This window comes from Lathamus discolor, chromosome Z (genome assembly GCF_037157495.1).
Source record: "Lathamus discolor isolate bLatDis1 chromosome Z, bLatDis1.hap1, whole genome shotgun sequence".
NCBI classification, from domain to species: Eukaryota; Metazoa; Chordata; class Aves; order Psittaciformes; family Psittacidae; genus Lathamus; species Lathamus discolor.
Window position 1 is genome coordinate 84,394,913 of NC_088909.1, and position 12,646 is coordinate 84,407,558.

Consider the following 12,646-nt stretch of genomic DNA (forward strand, 5'->3'; position numbering starts at 1 on the left):
AGTGGGCTTGTTTGCAAGGCCTGCTGGTTTTAACTCATCCCATATACTGTGGGTTTGGGTTTTTTTTTTTTTTGCCACGTTTCTCAAGGCATCTTGCCTTTGAAAGCTCAAAATTGAATTTAGTCATTCATTTCAGTGTTTAAATTAAAGAAGCCATTGCTGTACTGCAAATTTCTGCTGCACCAGACTGGGCTTTCTCTCAGGTTTTAACTCTTTAAACTTTCTTCCATCATTTAACAAAGTGGGGATTTCTTTACAGTAGTACCTAGACTTCATCCAGCATTTTCTCCTTAACGTTGTTGTATGCCAGTAAAGCTGTCATATCTAACAATTTTGAGAGATTTTTAAACAGAACTCACAACAAAGCGCTTTTTCAACAAATCTAAAACATGGTAAAGAACCAATTCATGAAAGGCTGAAGCTTATAGTGGGCTGGATCCAGAACCTTGGATTTATGCAGTCATTCACAGAGCGAGGCCAGAACAGAGCAAATTGAGTATTAAGGTAAACAACACAGCTGCATTTTTGAGAGATTTTTCACAAAATTTATCCATGTAATTTGCAAATTACTGGATTAAATACAGATTAGGCTCTCAGCAAAATTCCCCAAAGGTTGCTTACTGAAGTGATTAAAAAAGTATCTGTTAATGTTTGCCATGTAAGGAACATGAATCATTTTACTTAGTGCCCTGTGGGCTGCATTAATTTATGTGCCACCTATTTAGGTTAAAAAACCAGCTAAGATTTTCACTGATTGTTAAGTGCAAGTAGGTAAGTGCAAATTCTGTAGTAATGTGCCATAACTCTGGTAAAATCATGTTCATTCAGAGCAAAGCAAAGAGGCTGTACTCTGTTAAGTAACGTATGCCACTTGCTCTGACTGAATTTTGAAAGCCAAAGGGAGTTGCAATGAGGCAGTTTTCCTTATGTATTTGGTAACACGGGGAAATTGCATGACTGCTCAGATACCTTCTGATTAATACTCTGTTTGAAAAGGACTTCAAACCCTTCCAATCCAAAGTTTGCACTGTGCTCAGTTACTATTACACAGGCAGAAACAGCACAGGTTGTGGGGCATTAGCGTACCGTAACAGGTTGGATATTTGCTCTTTCTGGTGGAATTGCAGTCACTTTGTGACTTTTTTTGCTAAGATAAATGGATGTGTTTGTTGGTTTCTCATCCATAGCAAAGACCTTTATGTAGAAGCACTGCAGAAGTAGCTGTGAATACGCTTGGTAATCTTAAGGACAGCTGCATGTTCACCTCCAAAAAGGTTTTGCTGTCTTACTTGCCATCAGGTTCTGAGATAACACTGTGAGGATGGCCTGTATTCAGTAGCTCAGATTTTTTATAAAGGATCCCTTTGGCAGGCTGATGTGAAACCAGAGTGTTTAATTTTTCAATATAAAGGAAAAACCTCAAAGGGCATTAATCTAAAGCATTTCATTAACACAGCCCTTTGCTCTGCAAAGATGCATCAAACAATAGACTACTAGGTTTCTTGTAAGAGGAGATCACCAAAGATTAAGAGATTGTGGAGGGATTTTCAAGTGTTTTGTGGGCTATGGTGGTGAAATGGTCCAGGTACTTCCGTCAACTGAGAATGCCATATGAATGTTTTTCACCTGTTGGCAGCAGCTCTATCCAGGTGAGTAACTGGCTCCCAAATTGCCAGGATCAACTATGCAGAACTTTCTTCCTCTTCTCATCACTCGCTTGGTCTCAGGCTCAGATAAGGGTGTTCCCACCGCTTACGTGAAAGGGCTCTGCTTCAGAGAGAACTGTCATTCCGATGCTGGGTCTTGAAACATCCTAGGTGTGGACCAGGAGGAGAGAAAAGAAATATGAACTGGTTATATGGAAGGGAGGGTTTCCCCTACCATGGAATGTTTTCTAGGCTTTCATAGAACAACTTTTTTTATTCAGAGGAGAAAAAACATTGGCAATTATCACACTACTTACTGTTTGTTTGGCTGATGGACTGATAACTGGCTAGATGCCATTTTTTTAAACCCAGTGCCAGATGGAGTGAGGATCAGATATTTATGAAAGTGACAGCGAAGCATGCAAGTTGAAACAAAGAACTTCTCCTATGAAGGCTGCCTAACAGACCCAAGGGAACTTTTCTTATCAGCTTTCTATAAAGCTGCCAAACCATGCCTACAGGAGCTGTGCAGAGGTGTGAACATTTTACTGATCCAGGTTATCACTGCTAACAGCCAAGCCCTTCACAGATGAACAATCCCCTGACCTGAAGGAGGTTTGTCATGACTAGCATGAACCCCTTGCCTTCCTTTGCAAGTAAACTGGCAGGATGCTGGCATTCCCTATGTTCATCTCATTGGGGATGCTCAGGTCAAGCTGTAGACCTACTTGTGCTCCTTTGGAGTAGTGCAAGAAACAGGAGAAACTGGTGTGGCTCCCAGTTAAAGTAAGTAATGGCTCACCTAAAATTAACTTTTTTCTGTTTTCCTACATGATTGCACTTGTCCTAGCATTGTTGAATAACTGCTACAACAAATTATTTTGGGTCAATTATAAACTCATCAAAAGAAGCCAAATGCAGAAACAAAGGCAGCCCAGAGGACAAAAATAGCTTTAATGTCACAACGGAGCATCTCCTGCTTTCAGCCAGTTGAGGATAGCCACTTACATCCTTCAGGGTCTCTCTCCAGCTTTTGATGCTGTTGCCTATGTGATACTGATGTCCCGTATGTGTAAGGAGCAAGGTTTCAGAGTGATGTACTCAGATTGTCAGTGTGAGGGAAAATGTCAGAAGGAGCAAAATTGCTCTCTGCTGGCATTGCTTGCCTTTGCAGAGTCCCCCATTACCAGATGTGGTCTGATTTTGAACATGTGTGCAGCCACCAGCTGAACTGGCAAGGTGACATGGACTTAATAAAATTATCTGCAAGTGCCTGACGCTTAAGTAATATCAAAACAGCTTGTATCTCAATGAAGGCTGGACAGTGTCAATGCTACAGGCAAAGGAAGGACTGAGGATCCAAGGCTAAGGTGTGGCCTCCTTTGAAGCGCACATCAAATCAATCACTTACTTTGAGATCCATCAATGCTTCTAGATGCCCTATGGACAGAAAAAACTGGCACATAGCTGTATCTGTAAGTGAGTTTCCCTTCCTTGTTCCAGATGATTTGAAGACCATTTCCCACATGGAAATGATGTCCTGGCCTCAGCTGACCTTCATTTGATATCTAGGCAGTAAGTCTTGAGACCGTAGGAAATCCTGTTGCTGTTGTTGAATGCTGTGGAACACATCATACGTACATGAGGCTACCTTCCAGTTGCTGCCCAGTCTTTCTGTGGGTAGATTTATTAAGATAATATTCTTTGGGTTTATGTCCTCAGTAAGCATCTAAAGTTCCAGGCTAGAGGGTATGGTTGATATTTCTCTATGCCTGGCACAGCAGAATTTTATACCATCAGGTGAAACTCAGGGGTTCAGGAGGCAAAATTTGCTTGCAGCTGATCCATAGATGGGGAGTGAACTCCCTGAGAAACTACAGGTGCTCACTAATGTTTCAGGTAATCTATGCGGGCACATAACATGGGGCCTCCGTGGGCGCAGAAGGAAGAGTTCCAGCTCTGGGGCTAGTACACGGCTATCAACTGGATGGTGCTGGCAGCTTGTTTATCTAGAAAACCAAGTGATCTAGAGGTTACGCAGAGGACCAGGCCATTCAGAACTGCTGAAGCTGGTGCCACCGGTCGTACCGGGAGCCAGCTGCATGTACAACCCTGTTTTGCCACACAAAAGAGTGGTGGGGCTCCAGGGGAGTAAGCCTGTGCACTGGCCAGGTCACCCCTCTGTCTAGCTCTCGTTCCTCCAGCACATATCGTGAGGTTGAGTGGTTGTGTGCAGGTTGTGAAAGGTGGTTTACAGCCTTGGGAAACCACTCTTGGCATGTAAAATGAATGCTGAGTGCTGAAAGGTATTTCAAACAAAAAGTAATTATTGACAAAAGGCAGGGTGCATCAGCTGTTTTACTGGAAATCTTGGTTTGCACAGCAGAAATGGTTCCATATCTAATTCTGACTCCAGCTGTTCTCATTTGATTTACAGCCTAATTCTTCAAGGATAACAACTTTCAAGGACAATATATCAGCATTGAATGAGACCGCCAAGAAGAAGAGAAGCAGTTTATTTGTAAGGCGTTAGTCACTTCTGCTGTCCTGCAGGCAGGACTGCGTTGGAGTCTTGTGAACTAAAACCCCATGAGGTTGCTGGCACTGCAACGTGCTCCTCGAATATTCTGAACATGACTAACACAGTATGGCTCACAGACACCAAACTTGAAATACATGTTCTTCTGGGAAACTGGGAGCTCAGAACATCTGGGTAACTGAAGCTCCCCAGAATGCAGTCCTTCCATCCATAATTTCAATTAAATGTAAGTCAATTAGTGCTCACCATTTAATTTCCTGATTGCCTTCTGATAAGCAGAAACATTTCCCTAAATGTTACTCAGATGTTTCCAACCTGTTATTTCAGCAATTTCTGTCAGCGATTCTTGGGTAATTACAGAGATGGGCCTGAACATAAAAGAGATCTGAAGGCTGTCAGATATTTGGAAAATGCAGACCTGAATCCAAGCTTGAAAGACTCAGACAAAATGCTCCACTTCAAGACAATGTTTTTCAAACTTGGAGTATGAATTGTCAGGCAATCAATATGGGCCCAAAACCAAGCAACAGAGGAAATAAACAGCACAAGAAATAGTGGAAACTGCTTCTTCTGTGCAGTGTTCAGGGAGTTGCTGATGAAAAATATCCAAACAGGTGTTCCATGAAATTACATTATTACAACAACAATTTGTTATTATTTTATTGGGGGTTTCGTTGAGTGAAGTTTATTATATAATTAAGTTACTAGGTAGCTCTAGTGCTGAAAGTAAAGCTGAATATGATGGGCTGAGTTTAATATGGTGCAAGAATTCACAGCCAGGTAGCACAAAGGATTATCACCATCCATAGAAAGGCTTTTTTCATGGACCACGGATCCACAGCTGGCAGAAGATCATGAGATCATGTGATCGTGAGATGGTAGAGTTCAAGATCCTTAAGACAGTGAGAAGAACGTGCAGCAAGCTCACTGCCCTGGACTTCGAAAGAGCGGACTTCGGCCTCTTCAGGAACCTGCTCAGTAAGGTTCCATGGGATATAGCCCTGGAGGGCAGGGGCACCCAAGGCTGTTGGCTGATATTCAAGGATCACCTGCTACAAGCTCAGGAGTGCTGCATCCCAACTAGAAGGAAGTGCAGCAGGAGGGCCAGGAGACCTCCTTGGATGGACACGGAGCTGCTGAGGAAACTTCAAAGGAAAAAAGGGCTTATAAAAGGTGGAAGCAGGGACAGGAGGCCTGGGATGAATATGGGGATGTTGTCCGGGAAGCTAGAGACCAGGTTAGGAAGGCTAAGGCCCAGTTAGAATTAAACTTAGCTAGGGATGTTAAGGATAACAGGAAGGGATTCTACAAGTACGTAGCAAACAAAAAACAGACCAGGGACAATATAGGCCCCTGAGGAAGCTTTTGGGAGAACTGGCTATGGCTGAGCGATCTAAGGCGCTGTGTTCAGGTCGCAGCCTCCTCCCGGAGGCCTGGGTTTGAATCCCACTTCTGACAATTGCGTCTGAGGCTTTGTGTGGGATGGTTTAGTGTGAGGTGTCCCTGCCCATGGCAGGGGGGTTGGAACTAGAATCATAGAATAGTTAGGGTTGGAAAGGACCGCAAGATCATCTAGTTCCAACCCCCTGCCATGGACAGGGACACCTCACACTAAACCATGTTACCCAAGGCTTCATCCAGCCTGGCCTTGAACACCGCCAGGGATGGAGCACTCACAACCCCCCTGGGCAACTGATTCCAGTGCCTCACCACCCTAACAGGAAAGAATTTCTTCCTCATATCCAATTTAAACTTCCCCTGTTTAAGTTTCAACCCATTACCCCTTGTCCTGTCACTACAGTCCCTGACGAAGAGTCCCTCCCCAGCATCCCTATAGGCCCCCTTCAGGTACTAGAAGGCTGCTATGAGGTCTCCACGCAGCCTTCTCTTCTCCAGGCTGAACAGCCCCAACTTTCTCAACCTGTCTTCATACGGGAGGTGCTCCAGTCCCCTGACCATCCTCGTGGCCCTCCTCGGGACTTGTTCCAACAGTTCCATGTCCTTTTTATGTTGAGGACACCAGAACTGCACACAATACTCCAGATGAGGTCTCACAAGAGCAGAGTAGAGGGGCAGGATCACCTCCTTCGACCTGCTGGTCACACTCCTTTTGATGCAGCCCAGGATACGGTTGGCTTTCTGGGCTGCGAGGGCACACTGCAGCCGGCCCATGTTCATTTTCTCATCACCCAGCACCCCCAAGTCCTTCTCTGCAGGGCCGCTCTGAATCTCTTCTCTGCCCAACCTGTAGCTGTGCCTGGGATTGCTCTGACCCAGGTGTAGGGCCTTTTACTTGGCATGGTTGAACTTCATAAGCTTGGCATCAGCCCACCTCACAAGCGTGTCAAGGTCCCTCTGGATGGCATCCCTTGCCTCCAGCATATCAACTGGACCACACAGCTTGGTGTCATCGGCAAACTTGCTGAGGGCGCACTCAATCCCACTATCCATGTCAGCGACGAAGATGTTAAACAAGACCAGTCCCAACACCGATCCCTGAGGGACACCACTCGTTACTGGTCTCCAGCCGGACATTGAGCCATTGACCACAACTCTTTGTGTGTGGCCATCCAGCCAGTTCTTTATCCACCAAGTGGTCCATCCATCAAATTGATTTCTCTCCAATTTAGAGAGAAGAATGTCGTGTGGGACAGTGTCAAACGCTTTGCACAAGTCCAGGTAGATGACATCAACTGCTTTACCCTTGTCCATCAATTCTGTAGCCCCATCATAGAAGGCCACCAAATTGGTCAGGCAGGATTTCCCCTTAGTGAAGCCATGCTGGCTGTCACCAAGCCCCTTGTTGTTTTTCATGTGCCTTAGCATGCCTTCCAGGAGAATGTGCTCCAAGATTTTACCAGGCACAGAGGTGAGACTGACTGCTCTGTAATTCCCCGGGTCTTCCATTTTCCCCTTCTTGAAAATGGGGGTTATATTTCCCTTTTTCCAGTACTCGGGAACTTCACCTGACTGCCATGATTTTTCAAATATGATGGCCAGTGGCTTAGCAACTTCATTCGCCAGCTCCTTCAGGACCCGCGGATGGATTCCATCAGGTCCCACGGACTTGTGTGTGTTCAGATTTTCAAGATGGTCTCGAACCAGATCCTCTCCTACAGTGGGCCCAAGGTCTTCATTCTCACAGTTCCTGTGTCTACCTTCTAAGAACTGGGTGGTGCATTCAGAGCCTTTGCCAGTGAAGACCGAGGCGAAAAAGTCATTCAGAACCTCAGCCTTCTCCAAATCCTGCGTAGCCAGTTCTCCCGAGAGCTTCCTCAGGGGGCCTATTTTTTCCCTAGTCTGTTTTTTGTTTGCTACGTACCTGTAGAATCCCTTCCTATTATCCTTAACATCCCTGGCTAGGTTTAATTTTAACTGGGCCTTAGCCTTCCTAACCTGGTCCCTAGCTTCCCGGACAACATCCCTGTACTCTACCCAGGCTGCCTGTTCTTGCTTCCATTTTTTATAAGCCTCTTTTTTCCTTTGAATTTTCCTCAGCAGCTCCTTATCCATCCAAGGAGGTCTCCTGGCCTTCCTGCTGCACTTCCTTCTAGTTGGGATGCAGCACTCCTGAGCTTGTAGCAGGTGATCCTTGAATATCAACCAACAGTCTTGGGCCCCCCTGCTCTCCAGGGCTATATCCCATGGAACCTTACTAAGCAGGTTCCTGAAGAGGCCAAAGTCTGCTCTTTTGACGTCCCGGGCAGTGAGCTTGCTGCACGCTCTTCTCACTGTCCTGGGGATCTCAAATTCGACCATCTCGTGATCGCTGCATCCCAGGCTGCCCTGGAGTACCACATTCTCAACCAGCCCTTCCCTGTTGGTGAGCAAAAGGTCAAGCATGGCACCTCTCCTTGTCGTCTTCTCTATTACTTGCAGAAGGAAGTTGTCTTGCACACAATCGAGGAACCTCCTGGATTGCTTGTGCCGTGCAGTGCCATCGTTCCAACAGATGTCAGGGTGGTTGAAATCCCCCATGAGAACAAGGGCCTGTGAGCGTGAGGCTTTTCCTATCTGTCTGTAGAGTGCTTCATCCACAGGTTCTCCTTGATCAGGCAGTCTGTAACAGATCCCCACAGTAATGTCTCCCACGGCTGTTTTCCCTTTAACCCTGACCCACAAACTCTCTGTAAACTGCTCACATGCCCCCAGACAGAGTTCCATACTCTCCAGCCTATCCCTAACATAAAGGGCAACTCCCCCTCCCCGCCTGCCAGGCCTGTCCTTTCTAAAGAGCCTGTAACCTTCCATTCCAACACTCCAGTCATAGGAGCCATCCCACCGTGTTTCTGTGATGCCTATTATATCATACCCCCGTAGATGTGCGCACATCTCTTAATTCCTCTTGTTTGTTCCCCATGCTACGGGCATTTGTATAGAGGCATCTGAGCCGAGCTCCAATTGAAGCCGGCTCGTTGGCTGGAGCAGCTGGAATATATGTACATTGTTCCGAGCATTTATTATAGGTGCTGGCAACTGACTGGGTGTGTTGGGATGGAATGATGCCCCCCTCCCCCAGCACATCTGGTTTAAAGCCTCCTTGACCAGTCTGGCAAGCCTCCTACCAAAACTGTTCTTCCCCTTCTTTACAAGAGCAGCTCCACCAGCCCCCAGTAGACCTGGCCTACTAACTTCAGTCTTATGTTCAAGACACCCAAACCCCTGAGTATGACACCACCCTTTTAACCATCTATTGACCTGGCCAATCCTCTTAGCTTTTTCTTCGTCCTCCCCTGTGTCCTGGAGAATTGATGAAAAGACTATCTGAGCACCGGAGCCCCTAACCACCTCTCCCAGGGCTCTGTAGTCTTTCTTTATGGTCCCCAGTCTACTACTACCTATATCCCTAGCACGCACATGGATCACCAGGAGCGGGTAATAGTCCGTGGGACTTACTAGAGCAGGCAGCTTCTCTGTAACATCCCTGATCCGTGCCCCTGGTAGGCAGCACACCTCCCTGGAGACGGGGTCAGGCCGACAGACGAGTGCTTCTGTCCCTTTCAAAGTAGAGTCCCCTATTACTACGACCCACCGCTTTTTTTTTTTGTAGCGCCAGTAGAGGTCTTTACCCGGCATAATCCGGCTGTTTGTGGTGCAAGTGCGTTTCCTCGTTAGTGTCCTGCAGGACAGCAAAGCGGTTCTGCGTGGGGACAACAGATTTAGGAGGAAGCCCCTTGCTTTTAATTGTCTTTTTCCTCCTTCTTTTGTTATTTTCCTTTGTCACCAATTCCCAATTTCCCGGGTTGGTGGCCTCCTTTCCTTCATGAGCTGGAGGGGAAGCTTGAGGCCCCTGCACAGTTTGGGGCTGGAGCAAGCAGCTCTGCTTCCTCTCAGCTCCCCTGACATCTTGCAGCCCGCTAATAGCATTCCGCAGCTCAGCCCCTGCTGCAGGAGAGCCTCCATCAGGGAGCACCGAGCGCAGCCCTGCCCGTCGTGCTCCTTTCCCTCACCAGACCAGTGCAGGCACCCTCTGCACCCCGAGCTCTGCGCTGCAGCCTCCCCTCTCATCGGCTCTGCTGGGTGCCTACGCTGGGCACCGCCGGGGCAGCCAGAGCAGAGCTCCCAGCGCGGGCCCTGCCCATACGACGGGTGCTCGCCATCCCGCTCGCCTGCCCGCGCGAACTGCCGCGCGAACTGCCTCGTCCCGCTCTGTTTGCCCGCTACTGGTCGCCCGCGCTCCCTGGGGCAGGTTTTTACCCACTCAGGGCTGGTGCTGCTGATCCTGGCTCCGCCCCCTGTGAGTCCCTGCTCGCGTCCGCGGAGCTGCCGGCTCCTGGGCAGGTCCTGTCGAGGACTTGAGGCTCCCTCGGTGGCTCTGGCCGCTCTGAGTTGAGGCTCCTGTACGCTGATCTCTCCCCGGCCCCGGTGTTAAAGGTGTCCTCTCTCGAGCTACTCACCTCAGAAATTCCTAAAAACTAGATGATCTTGAGGTCCTTTCCAACCCTAACTATTCTATGATTCTGTTCTATGATTCTATGATTCTATGACTTGGAGAGGGCTGAGGTTCTGAATGACTTCTTTGCCTCAGTCTTCACTGGCAAAGGCTCTGACTGCACCACCCAGGTCTCACAGGGACTGTGAGAATGAAGACCTTGGGCCCACTGTAGGAGAGGATCTGGTTCGAGACCATCTTAAAAATCTGAACGCGCACAAGTCTGTGGGACCTGATGGAATCCATCTGTGGGTCCTGAAGGAGCTGGCAAATGAAGTTGCTAAGCCACTGGCCATCATATTTGAAAAATCATGGCAGTCAGGTGAAGTTCCCAATGACTGGAAAAAGGGAAATATAACCCCCATTTTCAAGAAGGGGAAAATGGAAGACCCGGGGAATTACAGAGCAGTCAGCCTCACCTCTGTGCCTGGTAAAATCTTGGAGCACATTCTCCTGGAAGGCATGCTAAGGCACATGAAAAACAACAAGGTGCTTGGTGACAGCCAGCATGGCTTCACTAAGGGGAAATCCTGCCTGACCAATTTGGTGGCCTTCTATGATGGGGCTACAGAATTGATGGACAAGGGTAAAGCAGTTGATGTCATCTACCTGGACTTGTGCAAAGCGTTTGACACTGTCCCGCACCACATCCTTGTCTCTAAATTGGAGAGAAATCAATTTGATGGATGGACCACTTGGTGGATAAAGAACTGGCTGGATGGCCACACACAAAGAGTTGTGGTCAATGGCTCAATGTCCGGCTGGAGACCAGTAACGAGTGGTGTCCCTCAGGGATCGGTGTTGGGGCTGCTATTGTTCAACATCTTCATCGCTGACATGGATAGTGGGATTGAGTGCACCCTCAGCGAGTTTGCTGATGACACCAAGCTGTGTGGTCCGGTTGATACACTGGAGGCAAGGGATGCCATCCAGAGGGACCTTGACACGCTTGTGAGGTGGGCTGATGCCAACCTTATGAAGTTCAACCATGCAATGTGCAAGGTCCTCCACCTGGGTCGGAGCAATCCCAGGCACAGCTACAGGTTGGGCAGAGAAGAGATTCAGAGCGGCCCTGCAGAGAAGGACTTGGGGGTGCTGGTCGATGAGAAAATGAACATGAGCCGGCTGCAGTGTGCGCTCGCAGCCCAGAGAGCCAACCGTATCCTGGGCTGCATCAAAAGGAGTGTGACCAGCAGGTCGAAGGAGGTGATCCTGCCCCTCTACTCTGCTCTTGTGAGACCTCACCTGGAGTATTGTGTGCAGTTCTGGTGTCCTCAACATACAAAGGACATGGAACTGTTGGAACATGTCCAGAGGAGGGCCACGAGGATGATCCGGGGACTGGAGCACCTCCTGTATGAAGACAGGCTGAGGAAGTTGGGGCTGTTCAGCCTGGAGAAGAGGAGGCTGCATGGAGACCTCACAGTAGCCTTCCAGTACCTGAAGGGGGCCTATAAGGATGCTGGGGAGGGACTCTTCGTCAGGGACTGTAGTGACAGGACAAGGGGTAACGGGTTAAAACTTAAACAGGGGAAGTTTAGACTGGATATAAGGAGGAAGTTCTTTCCTGTTAGGATGGTGAGGCACTGGAATGGGTTGCCCAGGGAGGTTGTGAGTGCTCCATCCCTGGCAGTGTTCAAGGCCAGGTTGGATGAAGCCTTGGGTGGAATGGTTTAGTGTGAGGTGTTCCTGCCTGTGGCAGGGGGCTGGAACCAGATGATCTTAAGGTTCTTTCCAACCCTAACTATTCTATGATTCAATGATTCTAAGGGGAGTGTGAGATTGCACTGTTCCCTCTGGAGCTGCTGAACTCTCCTGGAAGTGCCACGTCCTGCCTTTAGGTCCATTTATATGCTGTGATCATTCAACCCCAGCACAAACCCAGGATGTTCTGGGCTGTTTCCAGCAGGCATCTGGCCAGGTCTCGTCTCTGTAAGGGTAGAGGTGTGAGCATGTGGGAAGCAAGCCCACAGGCCTAGCTCATATTGGTGAGAATGGTTTTCCCATGCTGCCAGTGTCCATTCTAGGCTAAAATGCAGATATTCTTCTTGTCGTGATTTAAGCCCAGCCAGTAACTCAGAACCACACAGCTGCTCGCTTGCTCCCCCCCTACTACTTCTTCCTCCTGCTCCTGGAGGGGTGGGGAGGAGAATCTAAAGAATGTAACTCCCATGGGTTGAGATAAGAACAGTCCGGTAACTAAGGTATAACACAAACCACTGCTGCTACCACCAATAATAATAATGATAAGGGAAATAACAAGGGAGGAGAATACAACCGTTCACCACCCGCCAACTGATACCCAGCCTGACCCGAGCTGTGATCTAGACCTTCCAGGTAACTGCCCCCAGTTTATATAGTGGGCATGACGTGCTGTGGTATGGAATACCTCTTTGGTCAGTTTGGGTCAGGTGTCCTATCTCTGCTTCCTCCCAGCTTCCCCTCCTCCCTGCAGATCATGAGGCTCAGAAAGTCCTTGGTCAGAGTAAACGTTACTGAGCAACAACTAAAAACATCGGTGTTATCAGC